The sequence below is a fragment of the Prionailurus viverrinus genome, chromosome B1, assembly GCF_022837055.1.
Source record: "Prionailurus viverrinus isolate Anna chromosome B1, UM_Priviv_1.0, whole genome shotgun sequence".
Lineage (NCBI taxonomy): Eukaryota > Metazoa > Chordata > Mammalia > Carnivora > Felidae > Prionailurus > Prionailurus viverrinus.
In genome coordinates, this window is record NC_062564.1 from 30,433,100 (window position 1) to 30,458,090 (window position 24,991).

Consider the following 24,991-nt stretch of genomic DNA (forward strand, 5'->3'; position numbering starts at 1 on the left):
TTGCTAAATATTTGGAATAAAGGTATTTACACAATTCAGTTTATGCTCTGTTCTTTCATTTGAGGGTCTTTAAAGACCCTTAATGGCTCAACACCCATTATTTTCATTGAGGTAGTGTTATAACACATTCAGCACATTTCAAGAAGTGACGCCTTCTCTAAGGACATGCTAGACCCTCACAGTAGTGACTTCTGGTAAGGATGGTTTTATTGTCCTCACCCCTGTGACTCCTTTGCACGTGCTGATTGTGGTACCCTGGTTAATTTCAGATACCATCAGCGAAAATGGAATATGCTGAACAAGCACTTACAAACTAATGGCTCTTTATAGAACAGAGCTTTGGCCCTTCAGTAACAAAGAATGATTCAGAGGAAATGAGTTAATTTAACAAATTGCCAATTGCCCACCAGCCCTCCTTGCAGAAGGATGATATATGCAAGGTGCACTAAAAAGAATGTTTTCCTCATCTTTTTTTCTCCCCATTCTCCATCTCCCATTACCCTCTGGGGAGACAGTAAAGGTGGAGGGTGGAGAGCATAGTAAATAGAAAGTGTGACTGGTGAATGTTTATAGTGATTTTTTTAAAGCTGGATTAAATCAATTTAGAGGTAAATCTTCGAAATGATCATTTCTTTTTTTCAAGGGTCTATTTATAATCTCGGTATCTTCGTTTGAGGAGCAGTGATACTATCAGGCTTGCCTTCTAAAGGTTTACTAAGTTGTATAAGTAGCTTTGCAGGAGATGCAATGAAAGAATTTTTGTGTAATGGACTAGAAGATTCATCTATCTGTCACATTTACAACATTAGAAACAAGTAGTCTCATATTTTATGATGAGACAGCCGCAGAGCAGCCCCACAAAGGGGTGGTTCAACATCTGTATTAGAAGGCAAGGTTTTATTTCCCCAGGCCCAAAGCAGTTTAGATTTGAGAGCAATGTTGCCTGCATTTTCTGCACAAAAGATCTGATTATTCCCCGCTCTATTTTGCCACTACTGTTACAAAATTAGTGGAATATGTTCAAGTATTTCTGCTTGAAAAACATCACTGAAATACAGTGCTCTTGTCAAGTCATAGTACAAACAAGCTCATGTTTATCATTTACAGGCAGGTTTTATTGGTCCTGGAGCATTTAGTCACTCCAACCTCTGCTCATCTACTGATGGCCAATAAAAGCTATAGGAAGTCTCATCAATGAAATTAGTAATCTGTGGGGACAGAGATGCATTAATGCCTGTCATTCTAGATTTGTGATCTTTGGGATATGCTTTTTATGACCATTGAAAATATTGGCTTGCCTTAATAAAATGTAATGTTGTTTCTGTTGTTAAATATATCTTAAAATGTGAACACAAAAATACTCTTTGATAGCCAAATGAAGTTTTTTAATTTAATAAAGTATAGCTTTTGGGAATAGCAATCAGTGTGTGATAAGTGACCACATATTTCAACTAGTTTCTGCTACCCTGGCCAAAAACTGCTAAAATAGCAAATTTTTTGCTTTAGAGATTTATGGAAGTGAAAACATGCAAAGAACTTTAGGTATTTTTCCACTTTGTAATGGGATCTCCTTCTTGATCTCTCTTTATTGCCTGTCTCAATGTGCACCTGTTACAAATTGAAGAATTAGAACCAGGATGTCTGAGATTAAGATTAATACGTATCATTTTGTAGGCTGTAAAATCTTGTCGGATCTTGCTCAAATGTGAAAATTGTTGAGTTTAACCCAAACCACCAGCATCACCAATATATTGTTTAATTCTCTCCTTCATATCATAGAACCTCAAGTTGGAAGAAATCTTGAATAGTTCCAACACCAGCCCTACCCACCTTGCAATGAGTCCCAACTGTCAACTGGTCTATGCTTTCTTCAGACCCGAGAAAATGTCCAACCTACCAAAGCTTACCCATTTTATCATTGTTTAGCTCCACCAATTTTTTTCATATATTCAGCTGAAAATTGCTGTTCCTATTGCAGCCAGTCTCTGCCCCCTTAAATATGTAAACATTCCATACATGCACCTTTGATATATTTGAAGACATACCCTTTCTCTGGATCCTTCTGCAACAAACACCAATGTCATCTACCTTTTCAAGCAGATTTCTGGACACTGAACAAGTTCCATTTTTCCAACGTTCTTTCTACTCTGTTCTGGCAAGATGATTTCTTATCATGACTGAGTCAGCGGCATGCATGGTGGCTAAGTGAAATAGGGATGTTCTACGTCTTCTGGGCCTCCACTTCAGGGAGCCTGCTAGGAGTATTGGTAGCATATAGTTTGAAAGTTGCCCATGCATCTCTTCACCTTCTCCCCTTTAATTAACCCGCAGTACTCAGGAACTGTCGTCTACCTGTGGCGTTCGCGCTGCGAACAGAGCAGTTCTGTTGCAAATTTAGCCTACTTTGGGGACACCGGATGTGCTTTCACCTCCACAGTGTAGTGAGACCTGTACACGCGGAATATCATTGAAAACCTGAATCTAAGGTTTTGTGCAGTACCTATCCCTAGACTGCGATGAGCTCAGAAGCAAACCTTTCTGTTGGCAATTTTATTAACTCCTAAGGTATTATTGCCTTTGGACTTGAATCTTGAGACTATTGGTGCAGAGGAAGGAAGCAAGGGAGTGTGGGAGAGGAGTGGGGGGTCGATTTTGTTAGCTTGAAGGAAGTTTTAATTTGAAAGTTTCCTCTACCCTCTTTGGTTCTATCACAGCAGAAATGGAGTGGAAATCCCTAAGGTACAGCAACAATATAGTGGTGTAGTTGTCATCTTTTTGCCAATTGGATAAAACCAGTTTTAGGACTGAATGAAAAAATTACAGCCCTGTGATTTGTTTTTATGACTCTGTGTGTGTGTGTGTGTGTGTGTGTGTGTGTGTGTGTGTGTGATTGTACATCCTCTCCGTTAAAAAAAAAAAGCTTAAAATGTCATATATTGTTAGAGTTGCCTGATAAATTACAGGATGCCCAATTAAATTTTAACTTCTGATAAACAATGCATAATTTGTTAAAGTAGGTCCCAAGTAGTGCATCAGGCATACTTACACTAAAAATGAGTCATTATAGGAAATACAAATTTATTTGGGTATCCTATATTTTTGTTCACTAAATCCAACACTCTTCTTTCAGGTGAGGCAGGACAGCTAGTGAATCTTGATGTAGTAACTGAACTGTATTCCTCCTCCTAGAGAAGGAAACTGATCCCTGCCTTTGAGGATTATCTTTTGACTTTTAAGAAGTGAGGGCTATTGATTCTTAAATGGCAGGAATCCCATCCCTTCTTGTTTAACCCACCCTGATGGGAGCCTGGGGCAAACAGAGAGGCCAGCATCTAGGATTCTCCTTGCCTAGGGGCTGTGGCTAGGTCAGAGAGAGGGTTTTACAAAGTGGTCAGTGTGGAAGGAACCTGAGGGTCAAGGAAAATAAGTAGGAGTGTGGTCCAAGCCAGGAATATTACATTTATCATTTAAGACAAAGGTTAGTCATAGGCTATAAATTAGAGAAAAGGAACCTGAACATGTACGGGATGGGAAGTATGACAGAAGAACGGCCTGATTTTAAGGCACAGGGGTGGAGTAGACATCCATGGATGTAAAGGATATAAATCAAGAGGAATTTTCTTGCAGAGAGATGATTTAGCAAAATGAGGTAAATTGTACTGATAAAAGTGATCCAGACCAAGATTTGGAAACCTATACCAGCTTCACCAATAATAAATCTGTGTCTCTAATGAGTCTAAACTGATACCAGGGTAGTAAGACCAAAGGTTTGTGACTGTCAAGAAGAAGCTCATCTTAGATGAAAACTTTGCCAAAGATTCTTAGATGTGAGCTGTGTTTATAAATAGATCCATTATGTAGGCATACATGTATTTGAATATTTTATCTTTCCACCACTAGATAAATGGAATTGGTAAGGATATGAGTAGACAAACAGGAAAAAAACATAGAACCATCTTATTTTATCTGAGACACTGGTGATAGGCTACTGAGCAAATCAAATGGAATCATTTTGGCACAGTGTCTGTCTGGGAAGAGACTTCTATGAGATGGCCAATTTGCTTTTTTTTTTTTTTTTAGTTAAACTTGAAAATTAATTATCTTTTTTTTTTTTAATTTTTTTTTTCAACGTTTATTTATTTTTGGGACAGAGAGAGACAGAGCATGAACGGGGGAGGGGCAGAGAGAGAGGGAGACACAGAATCGGAAACAGGCTCCAAGCTCTGAGCCATCAGCCCAGAGCCTGACGCGGGGCTCGAACTCCCAGACCGCGAGATCGTGACCTGGCTGAAGTCGGACGCTTAACCGACTGCACCACCCAGGCGCCCCGAAAATTAATTATCTTTAAGTGTGTGAGTATGTATAGATGTGGCTGTGTATGTCATTTTCCAAGATTATAAAATTACAAAGTAACAATTTATTTTATGGAAAATTTGACCAACATTTTCACTTGGGAATGTTAGCCTTCAGTTATGACACACACTGGAGGTCCTCAAAAAGATTCAAAAAATTCCTTTGGGGTAGTCCATGAAACCTGGAGATTGAAATTGTAAGGAAGGACTGGCAGTTTTCTTTTAGAATTTTCTCAGATAACATTTCAGCAAATGTCAGTCTTGTATCATTTGATTTAGTTGGTCATTAAAACTCATAGTCAAAATTAATCCTGTAGAACAGAATTTCAACAGAAGAAAGCTTTAGAAATGAATCTTTTTTGTTTCTTTGCAGATAAATGTTATTTAATTATTATCAAAATTAACATAATTTCAATTATTTGCTAGGTTTACAAAGTCCTATTGTGAAAACAGTTTCTTTCTTTTATTCTAATGACATTTGAAAATTCTAAAAAAAATAAAAAGCAATGCAATTTAAAGGAAAAGGTTTTTTTGGATAATTGGATGCAATGCTTATTCATCACTTGATAAATGGTATTTTTAATTCAGTTAATTAGAGTAATTTATAACCAATTATTACATACAGCAGACTTGTCATTCCATTTCTATAAAATAAACATATGCATTGATATATTTGTATTGGTAAGTAGTAGTAGTAACGAAATATTACCTAAAATAAGTAATAATAACATCCTAGGCTAAGAAAATTGTAGAAACTTTAGAGCCAGGTCCTCTTTCTGTTTGTTTTTTTTTTTAATTTTTTAAGTTTATGTATTTATTTTTGAAAGAGAGACAGAATGAGGGGCGGGGGACGCAGAGAAAGAAGGAGAGAGAGAATCCCAAGCAGGCTCCACACTGCCAGCATGGAGCCCGACATGGGGCTTGAACCTACGAACCGCAAGATCATGATCTGAGCCGAAACCAAGAGTCGGACCCTAACCGACTGAGCTACTCAGACTCCCTGAACCAGGGTCTCTTTCTAATCTTTTTTCATAATCTTAAGAGAAGGATGGGAGAAACAAAAGTCATTATATATAGCAAAGTGCTTCCTCAAAATAGTTTTCACAGCAATGCAGAAGAGAATGAAAAAAATTAATCAGAGATTGTTTCAATCAAATTTATTGTTTGGGGCGCCTGGGTGGCGCAGTCGGTTAAGCATCCGACTTCAGCCAGGTCACGATCTCGCGGTCCGTGAGTCCGAGCCCCGCGTCAGGCTCTGGGCTGATGGCTCAGAGCCTGGAGCCTGTTTCCGATTCTGTGTCTCCCTCTCTCTCTGCCCCTCCCCCGTTCACGCTCGGTCTCTCTCTGTCCCAAAAATAAATAAACGTTGAAAAAAAAAAAATTCAAATTTATTGTGAAATAAAGTGTTACCTTTGTGCAGGCAATAATGCACATTTATATTTCATGGCCAACAGTATTTAGAATGATGTCACTGGATCTCTGTACTAAATATTAAAATAATTCAATTTTGAATTTTCCGTTAAAAACCATATTATAAAAACGATTTAGGTACAACCCCCTGGTATTTTGAAGCTATGTACTTCAAAACAAACACATTAATTAAAAACACATCTGCAAGGTGCATGGTATTTGTGTTGTGTTTCTTTTAGAAGGAATGTGATTTTTGTTAAAATAAGTTGTTGCTGCAGCTGCCTTTCAGAAAATGAGGATTCTATATTAAATAATGCTTAACAGCAAGAATATCTAAGACTATTAATATTTTTTTCTCTCAGTAAAAAGGAAAATGCTGGAGATTCTCTTCCTCTCTGCCCCTCTTCCCACCACTAACTTCTAAAATTATAGGTACAAAGTATGTTTTTAAGCTGGAGGGGACACCATTTTTTAAGTTTTTTTAAGTTTTTTAAAAAATTTTGTTGTACTTAACCTACAGTGTTATGTTAGTTTCAAGCGTCCAATATAGTGACTCAGCAGTTTTATATATATTTCAGTGCTCATCATGGTAAGTGTACTCTTAGGGATCCCCTTCACCTATCTCATCCATCCTCCCATCCCCCTCCCCTCTGGTAGGGGGAGTTTGTTTGTTCTCTGCAATTAAGAGTCTCTCTTTTGGTTAGTCTCTTTTTGTTTGTTTGTTTGTTTGTTTGTTTTGTTTCTTAAATTCCACATATGAGTGAAATCATATGGTATTGCCTTTTTCTGACTGACTTCTCTCCCTTAGCATTGTAGTCTCCAGATCCATCCGTGCTGTTGCAAATGGCAAGGTTTCATTCTGTTGTATGGCTAAGTAATATTTCATTGTGTATATTCCACATTTTCTTTATCCATTATCTATCATTGGACACTGGGGCTGCTTCCATAATTTGGCTATTGTAAATAATTCTACAATAAACATAGGGATCCATTTATCTTTTCTAATTCATGTGTTTTTATCCTTTGGGTTAATACCCAGCAGTGGAATTACTGGGTCATAGGGTAGTTCTATTTTTAATTTTTTGAGGAACCTCCATACCGTTTTTCACAGTGGCTGCACCAGTTTGCATTCTTACCAACAGTGCACAAGGGTTCCTTTTTCTCCACATCCTAACCAACATTTGTTGATTCTTATGTTTTTGATTTTAGCCATTCTGACAGGTGTGAGGTGATACTTCATTATGGTTTTGATTCGCATTTCCCTGATTATAAATGATGTTGAGCATCTTTTCATGCATCTCTTGGTCGTCTCTATGTCTTCCTTGGAGAGATGTCTGTTCATGTCTTCTCTGTGGGAGCACCTTTTAAATTAAATACTCTTTCATTATCATAGGTAATCTGTACAACATAGTGACGTTATTTGTAATAAACTCCAAAAGGTTAAATCACCTGTGTTATACTTACATTATACCGAAAAAAACCCTCCTAAATAAGATTTCATTTCTTAATTTATATTATTTTATTGTATGGTGATCTGCTATAATTTTGAAAGTATTTTAAATGTTCTCATATTTGTTTCTAATATGGTTAACACAGATTATTGAGAAAGGCCTTTGAAACAAAGTAAGTAAAAATAATGAATAGAAGGAAATTCCATCTCTAATGGAATCATGATATTGAGTATTCTGAATTATAGAAGTTAAAGATCTTGTAGAGTCAGACCTCATATCAGAAATTATTTTTTTTGTAATGTTTATTTATTTATTTTGAGAGGGAGAAAGAGCGTGCGCACACATGCTAGTGGGGGAGGGGCAGAGAGAAGGGAGAGAGAGAGAGAGAGAGACAGAGAGAGAGAATGAATCTTAAGCAGGCTCCACGCTCAGTGCAGAGCCAGATGCGGGACTCGATCTCACAACCCTCAGATCATGACCTGAGCCAAAATCAAGAGTAGGATGCCTAACTGAGCCACCCACATGCCCCAATATCAAGAATTCTTAAATGGAGATCTATGGGATAACTATGAATTGGCTTCAGAGGAGGGGTCTATGAAACCCCAGAATCATATGCCAATTTTTGTTATCTTCACACGTAAACAAAAATCCATAGCAGTCCCCAGATTGTGAAAGGAGTCTATGGCCCTCAAAATAATAAGAACCACCATTTAAAATACTCGAAATACTTTAAAATACATAAATAAAATACTCAAAGTACGTGAATGGTGTGTTGGAGACACAGGGGCTTGAGATCTGAGTTTGAATCTTAACTACAGTTTTTAATCTGTGGGACCTTGGCAAGCTCCTTACTCTCCTGTGACTTTACTTTCTAAATAGGAGAATACAGAATTTACAGGTTCTTCTGAGAGCTTTATAAGGTCATGTGTAGTTTTTCCCTGGCATGTTAAAGTCACTCAGTAATTGTTATTTCCTTTCCCTCCATGTCTTTCCTCCGAGATGATAGAAATAGTGAGCGGAAGCCACTAAGCGTTAACATGAAGCTTTAATCTCTGTTGCCTGTTATCACACATGGGTGTATCCAACCTTGCATATAGGAGTCACTTCTTTACAGCAGCTTTCAGTTGTGCATTTTTATAATGGAAAGCAACCACATTAACTGCAGTATGGTCCAGGGTGACATTTGACACCTACATGTTTTTTTTTTTTTAATAAAGTAATTTAATTTAATTGCTTTTTCTTTTTATTGTGGAGGAAAACATAGGAATGTTAAGTATTCACTATGCCGAAGCTTCCCTTTCTGCCCTCAAGAGCTTTTTTCAAGGACGCCAAACACTCTTCCTAATTACTTTTTATTGATTTCTTGACATTTCTGCTCAACATTGACTGCTTATTTTTAGGAAACAAAGGATGCTAAGCTAAAAATGTTGATGGCGCATTTGAAAGTACAAAGTTCAATATCTGAGTCATGTCTCTTACACGCTTTTGAAAAACTATATACCGGCTTTGTTATGTGCCTCAGTTGTCTTATCGCACTGCTGAGAGAAATAGAAAATTCTGTGATTCTCAGAAGTCTTCCAAAGCTTGAATTTATTTTGAACAAATCTGTGACTTACCCTCCAATATTTCAGGTTAAAAATAAGTAAGTAAAGGCAGTCAACTGAATAAAAACTAGTAAAAAGAAAAAAATCTACTGAAATACTAACCAGAGAAGAGGCTAATGAAAATTAAGCATCTCAACTCTATATTATACATTCTGATTCCGATTTTGCAGTCATATGCCATTAATTAGATTAACCTTTAATTATGTCTGCTACTGTCTAATTTGTAGCATTAGTTTTGTTAGGGACGGTTATGTTAAACAAGTCTGAGTAGATCTTTATATGTAACCTAACCAAAAGGAAGCAGTCCTACATTAGCTTATTAGAATAGTCCATTTCTGTATGAGCTGCTCATTTAAAATATTTGATTGTCACGACTTTCGACTGGGCGTGCTACCACAGGACCCATTTTTAAAACCTTCTTGTAGGTGATTTATATGTTATGTGAAAATGAGGTTAAAGAAAAATTAGCAGTCAACAAAATAAGCCTAATTTCAATGTCACTGGAGATTATTTTTCATTATATATAACTTATCTGCATCTCTTCTAGATACACCTTTTTCTTCTTTCCTCCCTATGTGCTGAGTACAATCAGCTTTTAAATGATCTAGTGTTATTAATATTGCATCGAGATCAATCACAGATCCTATGCAAATATTAAATATTGTACAGGCATCATAACTAAATTTAGCATTTCATTTGGAATAGTTCCTGCTGCCATAACTCCCCAATGATGTGTATAACTCCCCATATTTATATTTGTATGTGCATTTCTAATATGTATGTGCGTAATTTCTCTTACTTTAGCTTCATAAAGAAATAAATGAGGTAGTTTTTTCTAACTTTGAAATTATTATTAAATGAAAAGTAAATCATTTTCCTAAAAATAATTTTGAGGGGGCACCTGGATGGCTCAGTTTGGAGAGCATCTGACTCTTGATATCAGGGTCATAAGTTTGAGCCCCACGTTGGGTATAGAGATCACTTAAATAAAACTTTAAAAATAATAATAATAATTTTGAAAAGGAAGACAAGGATAAATTGAATGGAGGTTAAATAGAATCCATTACAGCACTGCAGTATTGTGACACAAAATTGAATTTCTTTTTTTTTAAGATTTTATTTTAAAGTAATCTCTGTACCCAACATGGGGCTCGAACTTACAATCAATCCCAAGATCAAGAGTCATATGTTCTACTCACTGAGGCAGCCAAACACCCCACAAAATTGAATTTCTGATAACCTTCCAAATTTACATTAAACTGTTTTAAAAAAAATTTTTTAAACATTTATTTATTGTTGAGAGACAGAGTATGAGCGGGGGAGGGCAGAGAGAGGGAGACACAGAATCTGAAACAAGCTCCAGGCTCTAAGCTGTCAGCACAGAGCCTGACATGGGACTCAAACCCACAAACCATGAGGTCATGACCTGAGCCGAAGTCGGACGTTTAACCTACTGAGCCACCCAGGCACCCCTACCCTAAACTGTTTAAGATTGATTTAGTTTTCTAGTTCTTAGGAACTATCTTAGCTGAAAAGATAACCATTTTATTCTGAAATGGACAGCAGAATACTAGATGATGTGGACTGAGCATTTTTCCCTGAGTTTAAGACTAAAAACACATTGATTTGAATGCCATTGGCCTCCAGTCTTCTGCTAAGAGTGCATGATCTAAAAGTAATTATTTTAAATCTCTTTCCCTGACATTCAGTTTACAAACACAGGGAAATACTCAGAAAGTAGTGCTTTCCGAAAGGTGGAAGAACTGGCCTTCTCTAAAAGCCTGTGGAAAAGATGTCGTTTTTTGTTGTCTGTTTACTTTTAACTACAAGGTCAGATACACAGCCGTCGAATGAAAGACCCACGAGATAGGATGCTTCACAGGGCCTCGCAGTCAGCCTGCCTTGGAATCCCTCTCACATTATGTGTTACACTGAGCACACAGGCATGCAGCTCCCCCTCTTAGAGCCTCCTTTTCTCCACCTGTGAAAGGGTAAAAAGTTACCTATTTCTTAGGGTTGTTGTTACCACTACAAAGCTAGAATATCTCCCACCGTAGATATTTAATGACTCTCAGTCTTCTTGTGCTTTGCTAGGAGTTGTATTGCGTTTACCATACAGACAGCTGTTGAGGTTCTTCAGCATTTATTTCTCCTCCAAAAGAAGGAAGTAAGGAAGGGAGGGAGGGGGGGAGGGAGGAAGGAAGGAAGGAAAAGAAAGAAAAGAAGTGAAAGACACACCTTTACAACCTACAGCAAACATTATCAATGCCAAATACCAAAAAAATATAATATGCCTAGTATTCTTCCATGCCTACAGTCATAAAATGTCTTCTCTGCTTCTCATTTCTTCTGTGCTTTTCCTTTACCTGTCTTGAAGATTACCTTAAGTCCAAGACATTGGGTAAACAGCATGCCCAGTAGAAATGGTAGCTGTGAGCCTACTTAATATACTTTTTTGATGTTTAGCTCTTAGCTTCATTGGGATATAACATATGATGTGTCGTATTGTAGACTGTTAAGAATGGGGAGACGCGTATCTTCTTTATTAAGAAAGACAGCAGAAGCGTTGTTAAATTCCTAGGATGGCGCTACTTTTTAAGATTTCACATTAAGTTGGATATTGGACAAGAGAATTCGCCTAAGTCATAAATAAGCCAGACATGGTCTATTTCCTTATGAGCCAGTCAGGATTCTGATGGCTAAGTCTCCTGCATTTTGTAGAAATCATATCCCATGCAGGATTTCCGTAGACCTCAGCTGCAGCATGGGAAAGACTGAAGACAGTATTTCTAACTTTCATGATCCTAGGACAGAACAGTGCAGTCTGTCACAGGGAAAGATGACAATCCAATTTAATTTGTTGCAACCTTTTCCATTTTTCAATTTAATTCCCGTTTTTGGATAATATCTTTAGTGGCAGTTGCCTGTAAAGAGTTAGTAGCCTCATACCGGATGATAACCAGGTCTTTTTGTTATTATTGTTACTATTTTTTGACAAAGGGATTGGAGGTAGGGAATGAGAGAAGCATGACAGGGAATTTAACATTCTTTGCCTGGTTAGCAGCGACAGCGCACATTCTTCAACTTTTGAATACTTTCTAAAGAACTCGCCTCTCATTTTAAAGGATGCCTAGGGAATTGGAAGTGCTACGCATTGCAAGTTCTATATTTGGAATCAGTACAGATCCATGTCAACCTCTTAAAATGATGACTTCTCATCTAACTTTGAACATGTCATTTTACCTTATTAAGTCATCAGATTTAGCCGAGCCTGGAGGGTACGTTCTCGTTGTTATTTTGATTATAAAAGGTTCCTGACCATTTTAGGATAGTTAGGGCTAAGACTTCAGTGCCACCCCTGGTCTTTCTTGTAATCTCTTATGATAGTGATAGATTCCATCTGTCTGGACCTCTGCCCCTACAGCTCTCTGATCTAAGAGCAGTTGGAACTTTGTTCTGACCTTTTGCTATGCCTAGTCACAGTATCCTCTAAAACAGCGCAATAATTTTAATAAATCAGATATAATCGTTATCTCTAGAATTACGTCCTCCATGTCTTCTTTCGCAGTGTTGCTGCAATGGGCATCAGTGTCACCTACAGCATGGAGAACTGGCCCCAGAAAACATGACTCAGTTCCTAGCTCATTCACCTTTTCTCTTTTTACCTTCACCTATATACTTGCTTTGGCTGTCTGCAGAATGTGATTCTCCATTTAACAGATCATCTTGCCCATGTCATTGGACGTTTTCCATTTCTATAAGTTTCCTTATTGCGATGTTGATAGGAGTATAGTTCTACATGGGAAACTCCAGTTTCATGTCAGGATCTGAAGCTAGACTTGACCATAAATTGCACTTTGCCACCCTGTGAGCCCAAGGAATTTGGGACATTCAACGGGAAGAAAAAGAAACTGAGGAATGTAACCACCTTGAGCATCAAAAGTTCTCCAGTTGCAAAAAACCCTCCTGCGATCGCCTAAGGCTAATTTCTGAGGGATATTGCAGTCTTATTTACATCACAAAACTGGAATCTCAGACCTTCCTAGTTGATTGACCATTTAAGTCCCAAGAAGTTCCAAGATTTTACAGACCAACATCCTTCCTGTTCTCTCCTTCACCCCCATACATCCACCAGTTGACTACTTTCTGTTTACTTTGTGACATACGTGGGTAAGCTTTTTTTTTTTTTTTAAATGTGTGTGGCCAGCATTTTTTGTGGATCTTACTGTGGGCTTGCCAATGCCTAGTTCTGACTTCAGAAGAAATATTTTGATGCTATGTTTTCATTTATAATTTCCATCTGTTCATCCATGTGGGCTGCTTGTTCACCTTTGAACAGCTAAAATTCATCATTTGCAACTAAAATAATCCACAGATAAAATGGTCTTTGAATCCTGAAAACAAACAAACATACAGATAAGGCAAGGAAAGCAGGCAAACAAAACAACCAACCTGATATTTGGAGGCTTAAATTTGGCAAAGGATAAAATTAAGCTCAAAAAGTTTTCAAGAATAATCATATATTCTAGTAGTTTTGTAAGTAATGAATTAACTGCTAATATTAATTGATTAGACTTAAAACAAAGGCCTAGGAAACAAAAATGGGGGAATATCATGAGATACCTTAATGAAGGATCGCTAAATACAACAGCTGTCTGCTGATTAAGATCCATTTATATTATCAACATTTAATTGTAGGTACTTGTGCTATTTCTGTAGAACAATGACTCACTTCCCTGAGTTCTTCAGACTTTGAGAAAAATTCAAGTATTAGAGATTTTTAATATAACATTAGGCATTAAGATACAAGGAAAAGATGGGGTGCGTGGGTGCGTCAGTGGGTTAAGCGTCCAACTTCAGGTCAGGTCATGATCTCACGGCTCGAGAGTTCGACCCCCACGTCTGGCTCTGTGCTGATAGCTCAGAGCCTGGAACCTGCTTCAGGTTCTGTGTCTCCTCTCTCTCCCCCTCCCCCACTCATGCTCTGTCTTTCTCTCTCTCTCTCTCTCTCAAAAACAATAAACATTAAAAAAAACTTTTTTGAAAGATATGAAGAGAAGGGAGCCTTTCAACAGAAAAGTGCTCTACCTGTGACTGATCTCTGTTAAGAGATAATTACATCCTAGGGATTGATCACCCAGCACAGCAAAAAGGTATATAATGAAGTCAAATCCCTGACTGTATTAATGAAAGTGTTTTACATTTCAAAATTCTTCAGAAGTAAGGATTTCTTAAGGAGAAAGACATGAGTAAAACAGAACTTTATAACAGAACAAGGTCAGAGGTGTGGTTTCTTCTCATTTACAAGATCTCTTTTGCCTGTTAGGGCATCGTTTTGTGCTTAGAAATATAACCAGAAGCCTGTCATCTGTTAGCTCTCCCTCGGTGGGGTTCGGAAGCATAACTAACCCTGCACATGTCTCCTCATTATGGTAGTCCCTGGATTCTGTCATTACTGAACTGGAAAATTCGATACTCACTAGGTATTAGCAATGCCTGTTTGAGCAGAACTAGCAATGCAGATTCCCGCTAGACATATTGTTTGGCATTGCTAAGTGTTGGACTTCTTGAAAGCTTTTGGGTAAGTGACAAATCTCACTGAAGACATTTGACTCCTCTCCAGGAATTGTGTGTAGATGTGAGGGATTAAATTGGCAAAGTGGGCCTGCTTTAGGATCTGGGTTTGCCCGCGTGGAGTTTTAGGCAGTTTTGTAGAGCTCTGGTTCCCTTACAGCTGATACACGGAACAGCCATGATTCCCTGCTTTAAGCTGTTTTCCTAAGCAGTGTTGGGGTATGAAGCACCTTAGTGACAGATGGAAAGAACAACGATCTATATTAGTCACATACCTGCAGCATCTACAAAAATGGTTTATGATTTAAAAGGGGGAAGACCTAAGCCATTCTGAATTATTATAGCTGCAGGATATGGAGGTGTTTTATTAGGCCATATATACAGATATCACCACCAAGAAAAACTAATAAATTATAACTAAGATGCTATGGATGGACCTTCTTAAAATTCTCTGTTTCTGGCAGTACAGGGAAATAGCCAAGCAGGTCTAGATAGGACTCTGACCTCTTACTCTACCTTTTTTTAATGATGTGCTTCAACAATGCCCTTGTCGGTTTCACTATAGGCAGGATGAGTTCCACTGAGTTTTTCCAAATGGTGTATACATATGCACATATAACATATACACACACATACATATATATATATATATATATATATATATGTATATCTAAAGTCATATGTGTGTGTGTATGTGAATACAACAGGTAGACAAGATGATGATAGTAAGACACTGAACACATTGCTCTGGTTTTTAGAGATATCATGTACCTTGGAAAAAGAGTTCAATGTGTGCACCTATTTCCTTTCCATTGAACAACAACAATCAATGCCCGCAGCAGAAAAACAGGTACCTGTTACACTGGAAGGTAGAGGCCCAGAAATTAAAAACAAAACAAAAAACTTCCGAGGCTTTCAGGAAAGCCTCTTTAGTTCACAATGGAGTCAGGGTTAATTTATCATTTTGCCCAGTTTGTATAAAGGCATAGAATTTGCCTGTAATATTAGCTCTTTCACTGCTCCCATCTGTAACCTAAAAAATATATGCTCTTTAGAAAAACAAGACCTGGGGCGCCTGGGTGGCGCAGTCGGTTAAGTGTCCGACTTCAGCCAGGTCACGATCTCGCGGTCCGTGAGTTCGAGCCCCGCGTCAGGCTCTGGGCTGATGGCTCAGAGCCTGGAGCCTGTTTCCGATTCTGTGTCTCCCTCTCTCTCTGCCCCTCCCCTGTTCATGCTCTGTCTCTCTCTGTCCCCCCAAAAATGAATAAAATTAAAAAAAAAAAAAAAAAACAAAAAAAAAAAAAAAACAAAAAAACAAGACCTGCTATGAACTGTTATGGGACCAGCCAGTCCTTTTGGACTCAGGACAGAAAGGTTTCTTGAGGTGAAGCATTTCAACTTATGTGTTTTTGGAAACATTTTATTCCTCTTCAGATTGGTCATGTATGAATGACAATAATACTATTGAAAATTGTTAAGATTTCCGTATGTTATTTGGTTATGTAGAATTTGTGCTGGGAACCTAAACACTGCAGCTACACAGTTGAACACATCATGTTACAGAGAGGGGTGTTTTGCTAATCTGATCACCAACCCTGGGAACAAGGTGCCCCTGGGAATTCTGGGAAAATATATCCACTGAAATTAGCCAGGTGTTACAGAGCAAGATTCATATATTCAAACATGCGTTCACTGCTTAATTCTTTTATGTGCAGCACCCTTTTAACCCCGGTGAGGAAACTGTGGTGCTTATAGAAACAGAATCTGGCGATTTGTGTTTACAGTCATGACGCAAATGCAGAATGGCTGTGATTTGGCTAAATGGTATGTAGCAATGTGCAGTCGGGGGCTTAAGGCTGCACAGGTGCCACCTAAGGGATTATCCAGGCTTCTTGTGTTCCAGAGCCACTCATCACAAGGGCCTGGCTCAAACCTGAAACACTCAGAAGGTTATGTTTGCATGGCCCAGACCCCATCTTCTTTTTATACTCTTGTGGAGGCTCCTTTAACTGAAAGTTTAGATTACTTAAAACTTTTGTCAGGAATCCGTTCCCATCGTGAAGGTGCTTCCATAACTTTGAGGAACCTTACTGCCTTGTGCATCTGTGTAACATACAATTTTTTTTTAATTTTTTAATGTTTATTTAATTTTGAGAGAGAGCTGGGGAGAGGCAGAAAGAGAGGGAGACAGACTCCGAAGCAGGCTTCAGGCTCCGAGCTGTCAGCGCAGAGCCCAATGCGGGGCTTGGACTCATGAACCAGGAGATCACGACCTGAGCCAAAGTCAGACCTTAACCGACTGAGCCACCCAGGCACCCCTGTGTAACATAATTTTAGGCCAGCTGTTATACTCTCTATTCTTAATGGGTTGTTTCATATTAACAGACATATGGTATGGTCAGATTAGAAAAGCATCAGTCCTATATTCTTGGCTACAACTCTTTTTACTTTACCAATGACTATCGAATAATGATTATTTCACTTTCTCATGTCCTCCAGTTATACTACAATTTTTTTTATTCCTGGCTTATTGCATTGGTTAGAACTTTCAGAGCAATGTTAAATTACAGCATTGGTAGTCAACAAACTTAGCTTGTACTTTACATTAATGGAAAGCTTTCCTAGAGTCTCAGCATTTAGTATGATTTAAGTTGTTTGCAAAAAGTAGACACTTGTCGGGGTGCCTGGATCAGTTAAGTGTCCAACTCTTAATATCGGCTCAGGTCATGATCTTGCAGTTCATGAGTTTGAGCCCAGCTTCAGGCTCTGAGCTGGCAGTGCAGAGCCTGCTTGGGATTCTCTCTCTCCCCCATCTCTCTGTACCCCTCCCCTGCTCATGTGCACACACTCTCTCAAAATATATAATAAACTTTAAAAAAAAAAAGTAGATATTTGTAGACGATATAGAGTACCATACCAATTCTGCTTTATGAAGACATATTTCGAAAAGACTGAAATTGATATTTTTTGCATTTTTAATTTTAAACGTATATATGTATCTTTAAACATATACATGTAAACATATGCTAAACATGAAAATACAAGGAATAGTGTAATGAATCTCCATGTAGCCATCATCTGCTTCATCAGTTATCAGGTTTGTTTCATTTTGCTCCCAGTCACTTTTCTTCCTGTTATTTCAAAGCAAATTCCAGACATGTTATCATTTAATATATAAATATTTCAGTATGCATCTGTAAGAGAGAAGGACTGTTTTTTTTTTTCTTTTTTTTTCTTTTTTTTATTTTTTTCTTTTTTTTTTTAAATTTTTTTTTTCAACGTTTATTTATTTTTGGGACAGAGAGAGACAGAGCATGAACGGGGGAGGGGCAGAGAGAGAGGGAGACACAGAATCGGAAACAGGCTCCAGGCTCCGAGCCATCAGCCCAGAGCCTGACGCGGGGCTGGAACTCCCGGACCGCGAGATCATGACCTGGCTGAAGTCGGACGCTTAACCGACTGCGCCACCCAGGCGCCCCATGAGAAGGACTGTTTTTAAACATAACCACAGTATATTTGACACATACCAATTAATGATAACCCTGTAGAAATATTAATTATCTAATCAGTGATCAGATTTCCTGATTCGATATCAGACATTTATAACTGTTTGAATCAGGATCCACTTAAGTGTCACGCATGGTGAGTGGTTTATATGTCTCTTAACTCTCTTTTAAATGTGTCTGTATTTTAGATTTTTCTTTTCTTTCACCTTATTGGTCTGCCTCTAATTCTAGCTGTCTTTGTCTCTTTTTGCTCCTTTAGTTTAGCTTGGAAGAAACTGGGTTATTTGCCCTGTGGAGTTCTCCATGGTCTGGGTTTTGCTAATTGCATGCCATGGTATCTTTTAATGTGTTCCTCTGACCTGTGTACTTCCTGCAACTTAGTAACTGTATGTGGATGACTGATTAAATTCAGGTTTGATTTGGGGAATAAGAATATTTGATAGTTCTATAGAAATTGATTGTTAATCTCATCAAATATTGATTCAGTATCTATTGCAATGACCATATGGGTTTTATTTTCTGATATGCCATGATTTTTTTAATTGTTGAATACGATAATGAACTTGCCTCCTAGTTTCTATCTTCTGACCTTTCATCTACTTTCATTTCTAAATGTATTTTAGTTGATGAATAAATTAACCTATGTCATTTAAATGTCACATGGTAATTTCAGCAGCTTACTGAATAACCGAATCCTTGATCAGTCCTCTTTGTTCTGATTTGTTTTGTTGGCGCTCAAAACTTTGATTAATTTTAAAATTGACAGGTTAACATTTTCTATATTGACATGACCTTCTCCCAACCAAGTTGATACTAGTAGAAAATGCAGAGTACAGTTAAGAATGTGTGCCTTCTGCATTTAGCCTGAGGAGATCTATAGATGTATCAAATTAAGCCAGTCAGATGGACTGCTGATATTTGCTTTGCAGGATACGTGGATTTTACTCCTTTAGAATAGGTATTGATGGAAAAACGTTCAAGGGACAGTTCAAAGCTTTGTCAACTCCCAGCTATGGAAATCTTCTATAAAACCATGAGTGATTAGTAGAAAATATATTTCTGGAGAGATTATTGTTGGCTTTGTAAGGAAGAAAATGTAGCTCCCTTGTGACTCCAACCAGCCAATGATCCACTGTGGGAAGAGACTCACCCTCCCTCCTCTTTAGAAAAATCTATGACATCCTATAAAGTATTTGTCATTGAGATGTTGCTCTAAGAAGTAGTAGCCTGTGATTACATTGTATCATGAGTGAAAGGCACTGTCAGAAAAAAGGAAAAAAAGATAGCAACTTGTATGTTTGAAAATAACCTTTCTTGACAATTTTATTTTTCTAAGGATAACACTATCTCATGACACCAAATCATTTGCTCAGCAACTGCTGGGAACTTAGAATCTGCTTTCTGTTTAGCTACAAATGAGATCAGTGTTACAACAAAAATTATAATTTTGTTTTATGAAGAGAAACACCCAAAGGTCACTTTTCATTCTGCTGAAGAAGGAAGAAATAATATTAGGGTCTGCTCAGAGAGCTTGTAAGACAGAGAGGAATTAAAGGCAATCTTATTAACCTACTTAGGCCTCAGTATGCATTTAACAAAACAGAAAGGAAGCATTTCCTAATTCACTTGTGTGACCTTGGGTAGCCTTCCCCCGTCCACCTCTGAACTCTTTGTTATAGGTATTTTATTCAAGACCACAGAACCATTCTTTTGATTTGATTTGTACCCTCTTTTTAAATATGGGATAAATTATATAAGATATGGTAAAGTTCTTTCTTGTCTACCATTCTGTGTGTGTTTAAATGATACCAAAGCCCAACCAAGTTCATCATTTATAACAATTAATCTCCATTGTCCCTTGGCATCAACTTGTTCCTTGGACAAACTCTTAACCTTATGGGTAGTCTGTGAACCTCTAAGTACTTCTAGCTTATCAGCTAAGTTCCCAGGTCCATAAAGTGAGATGCCCTACTTCTACTGTAGAAAGTTCTGGGTTCATTTATGGTCTCATGATGCTCCTTCTCTGGCTGCCATTTTTGTTTCTTTAGCAGAGTTCGGTAGAGGAGAGGCCAAGGACGTGGTTCGCTACTTTAAATCACTGTATTGGCTCTGGGAACCTCCAAGCCAGTACAGGGTGGGTTTTTTTGGGGTTTGTTTTTTTTTTATCTCCTCTTGTCATTTTTTCCTTTTCAAGAATTTATTTGCCATTCAGCAAAGGATTGAATTACTACCCAGAAAAACATGCCAACCCAGAATGACGGTGCTTCAGTAGTTCTGAGTCTGGCTCTCCTCTTTTCCTTTGGAAAACCAGGGACTCTCCCTTCAGTCCCTTGTCATCTGCAGAAGCTGTAGTAGGTAGCACCGCTTTTCCTGCTCCCCTTCTGTTCCAGAACTTCATTTTCAGGAGCCCCACATAAGCTTTTTTCCCCTAGTGGGACTTTGAAGTGGTTCTAGCACTCAATTGCAAGGAGCTGTATTCCGAGCAAGAATAATAATAATTTTCAGGATTTTTTTTTTAAAAACTGGGAGTTCACAGAGCACAAAAAGCATGCAGATTTCTAAATTCAGAGCCATTGAAGATATCACAGGTAAGGTTTTCTTTAAAAAAAAAAAAGGAAGAAGAAGAAAAGAAAAACAAACCTGTAATGCAGTGATTGACAGTTTCATATTAGAATATAAAAATTGTTAAAATTTGTGTATTTTATTGAGGAAACTGCATAGAATTATTTCGTTTAATTTCCTGCAAGTAAAGTTTTTAGGACAATTCAGAATTGTCCTAAAATCTGCTAATAAGGATTCATTCACTCAGGGAAGACAGGGTCTAAATGATTGCTCCTTGGGGTAAACCCTACATCTCCCTAATCCCTGCTAATTGTCAAAGAAGAATAGAGTGGCTTCTTATCAGCAATTTGCATTTGTGTAATGGCCCTGGTCTGTTGGTGCTGTCTACTTCACTGATAAGGAAAACACCACATAAAACAAGCAAGAAAGTAAGCCATCCTTTCCAGCATTATTTTCTTTTCAGCCTGCCTTGAGCAAAAAGAGCCTGACGTTCTACAGGAAATACTGTGTGATTCTGTGGGAAAATATTTAGTGATGAACAGAGAACACTTAATTAGTCCTCAGATTTTTATTGTGTATTTATAAAAATGTGCAATAATGTGTGATTTCCAAAATGTGAAGTTATAAACAGTTTATATCATGTCCTACATACTATGATCATCACACTATTTCTTTTATATTTTATAATTTTAAACTGTTATAATAACAATATCATAAGTACATTTAATTCAGTAACTTAGAAGTTGGGTCAGAAATATTAAAGAATTTTAAGAGTCTTAAAAGTTGAAAATAATCATACATTTAAGATGGTTTTCTTTTAGCTCAAATTGTTCTTCAACTTAATTTATGGGCAAATTTGGTGGTTATAAGTTATTAATAAGCAGTTATGATACAGTTAAAGTAGATTATTGATATTTACTTAATGCCTTACAATTATGCAATGGTTGCCTCTGCAAATTAGACAATCTCTCTTCATATTTTGTACAAGAATAATTTACTAAGAACATTTGAGGCTTGATTATATATCCTGAGTCTGGACTTTTTGTTTTTCCACATAGATATTAACAGTATCATATATTTGCATGCAGCGTTGCAGCTGACAAAGTACTTTATCACACTTTCCAACAGTCCTGTGATAGCACATTTTACAGCTGAGTTTACTGAGGCAGGTTAGCTAGACAAGAGTCACACAGCTAGTAACTGGTAAAATTGAGCCTGGGATCTGATTCTTCTCAGCTAACGCCAGTGTTCGTTTCGTTTCATTTTCTCTATAAAGGTATCCTTTTAGGGAGAATTGTTCACAATCTTACAGTTTTTAACCCCAGTAACTCTAGTTGTTATCTCTGTGTCTTGTGCATAATAGACAATCATTAAAGAATTGTAGAAGAGATGAAGGAAGAAAGGTAGGAAGGAGAGAGGAAGGAAGGAAGGGAGGGACGGAGGGAGGGAGGGAGGGAGGGGCGAGGAAGGAAGAAAGAGAGAGAGGGGAAAGGAAGTGAGGAAAGTAGGGAAGAAGGAAGGCGGGCTAGAAAAAAGGGAGCCCTATTATGAGGGGCAGGATTTGAGGAGTCTGTAAATGGTGATCTTAGTCCGCAAATTCTTGGCTAAGTCTGAGAACTGTCCAGCCTCCCTGGGGATGGTCATTAGTCCTGACCTATAGGCCAGGGGAGACCAGGTCAAGAGTGAAACACTCCAAAGTACATTCTCTGGTAACAAGTTACTGCTTTATTTATACTTTCTTCCTTATAGTATTGCAGTTGCTAACATCCCAAGCAAAGTGTGTTTGGGATAAAGTGTTCATATAAACGGCAAGCATAAAAGTAGTAGATGCATATTTTGCAGTGTTCCTAATTGCGGTTCATTGTGATAAACTCCCAGTTACAACAAACTAGTCACAAACTGGTGAGAGGCAGGATTTTTTTTCTTTTTTTTTCCAACTTTTTATTTAAATTCTTGTTAGTTAACATACAGTGCAATATTGGTTTCAGGAGTAGAATTCAGTGACTCATCACTCGCATAGAACACCCAGGGCTCATAGTAACAAGTAGAGGCAGGGTTTATTAAGTACCGAATAGGTGAGATGTACCTTCATTTACTTCCAGGAGGAACTATGAGGGTCTTCTTTTTTATACCAAAACACATTCTATCTGCAAAACTTTTTTAGCTTAACCTCTGATACAGTCCTCCCAGCTCCCCCAGAAAGGAGGTTGTTTCCATAGCTAGGTTTAAGAACCTCCTTTGTTGCATTAATTTCTGGCAGAATTACTAAATGGAAACTGACTTAGCAATACAGCGTATGTGAGCCAAGGAGAAAGGATATCACTGCAGAATTTATAGATCTGCTTAAGACTGGCTGTGCACTGTATTGAACTAAAAATAATGGAAGGAAACCTGGCAAAAATGTGAAGGGTTCATATATCACCATCTCCATCCCAGATTCTTCTGACAATTACATCTTATTCCTGTGTTTGGCTGTTGGTTCAGAACAGCTGTACCCAGTCGGCTGACACTTAGCATCACCCAGGAGTTAATTACTGCTTTACAATTCCATGATCATTTTTGTTCCTGCTTCGGCTAAAGGATAGAAGTGCTAAACATAATAATCCATGATCATATAAGCTAGTTGCTACTTCATTTTCTCCCAGAATTATTTAACCATCAAATATCCCAGCTTCAAGTAATGACCTAAGAATTTTTCAAATGAATGTGTCATACATAACTTGGTGCTGCGGGATAATCGTTTCACGGGGGAAATATTTTTGAAAAAACAAAAAGGGGTGTTATTTCTGATTTTAACATACATTTATTAATCTTATTTATCTTAAAGTCCAAGGAATATGTGTGAGGTATCTGTCTCTTGCTTATGTCACTGCTCATCTTTATTGTTAGTTTTCTAATTAATATGGAGTGTCTGCTCTTGGGGGGCTATGACGGGTTAGTTGTCGTTAATAAAAGCCTCAAGAGCCTGGTGCTTGGGTGAGGGGTAATCCTTAGCAACCTGTCAGGGACCACGCAGATCAGCTGGAGGCTCAGAATTTCTTGGTGGGAATGACTGGTGACAGCAGACTGCAGGTGGTCCATTGAGTACTGTCACCTGGGGCAGCAAGGAAACCAGGCCCAATTTGTCATCCCACAGGATCCTGTCAGCAGTTGAAAGTCTTAAGCACAAAACCTTTAGCATTTAAGGCAAATTTCCTCCTTGTATCTTTTAAAAGTAATTGCCACGGATGGAAATATTAATACGTCACATGCAAGCGAACAGTTGTTCACTTGAAGATACAGTATTAGATTAAAATTATGTTATGTGATGTATAGAAATGTTGTCTACTCTATGACTTTACTAGACGAAATGATGCCAGTTACATCCCCCTCTACCTGACAAAGATGTGAGAGTATAGCTGATAATACAGGGTAAAATCATTCTCCTTGGTTCCTTTTGTTTGGTGAAGGATACCTTGAAATGCATTTTGAAAGGCCTTTTTGTTGGAGTAATTAAAAAATTGACGCAGTTCTTAATTATTCATAATAATGATCCAAGAGTACCATGGATGTTTGAAATCCCCAGATTTCCACTGGTGAGATGCTCATCTGATTGATAAACACCTTCCCTACTTACCCAGTAATAATACCTGCTGTTACTCATTGTGTGCCCGTGCTATGCCAATTCCTCTACCTAGGTTATTTATGATCCCTATGACAATCCTGTAAGAGTGCCATTACCATTGTTTTCAAAATGGGAAAATTGCATTCTGGGTGGCTAAGTGACTTGCTCAAGGACACAAAACTAGTATGAGATGGGATTTGAACCAGATCTGTCTCCAAAGGGCAAATCTGACTGTTCTTTGCTGTTTACTCCTAAAAACCATGCTGACAGTAGAGAAATGGTCCAAAAACATGCCCTAGATGGGAGGATGCAGGGGAACAAAGGCCTTGCATGATTTGGAAACTGAATAATCAGACGTTGAGTATTTCTATCAGATAGAGTAAAAATCAGAATTGGAGAAGTCAAAACCAAAACGAAGCAAAATGGGGACTTACAACGGAAATGAAGAAGAAAAATCAAAGAAAGTGGAAAACTAATACATGAGAAGTGAAATAAAAGCAAATAAGGGCATCTGAGTTTCACATGCAAATGATAAAATGGAAAGTGATAAGGAAGTCAAAGAATCACTGAGAATGAGTCAGTAGACAAGGAAAAATTTTTGTCTAAAGATACATATATATTTTTTCTTTTTCCTGAAAGAGTCAATAGGATCTTTGTTGGCTTACCATAATGCTTCTGCTTGTCACCCTGATAATGTCAGTCATGAACATTACATAAATTAGACTGTTTGGGGTTGAGACTGAGCACTGCATGTAGTGTTCCTGATGGTGTGAGTGGGGAGAAGTTCTGGTACTAAATGCTCTTGAATCTGAGGACCAAGAGCTTGGGCTTCATTTACTCCATATGCTGAATGGTGGTGGCATCATTTTCACATCACTTTCACATAACTGAAGCTTGACAGGTGGATATCAAGCTTACCACAGCTGTA

The 24,991-nt window shown here is 37.9% G+C and overlaps 1 protein-coding gene across 7 annotated transcripts in view; it reads left to right on the top strand.

The window, feature by feature from the left end:
- Nucleotides 1–24,991, top strand: part of NRG1 (neuregulin 1) — a 1,114,285-nt gene that overhangs the window by 1,051,823 nt on the left and 37,471 nt on the right. The gene's annotated exons all lie outside the window — the stretch shown is intronic.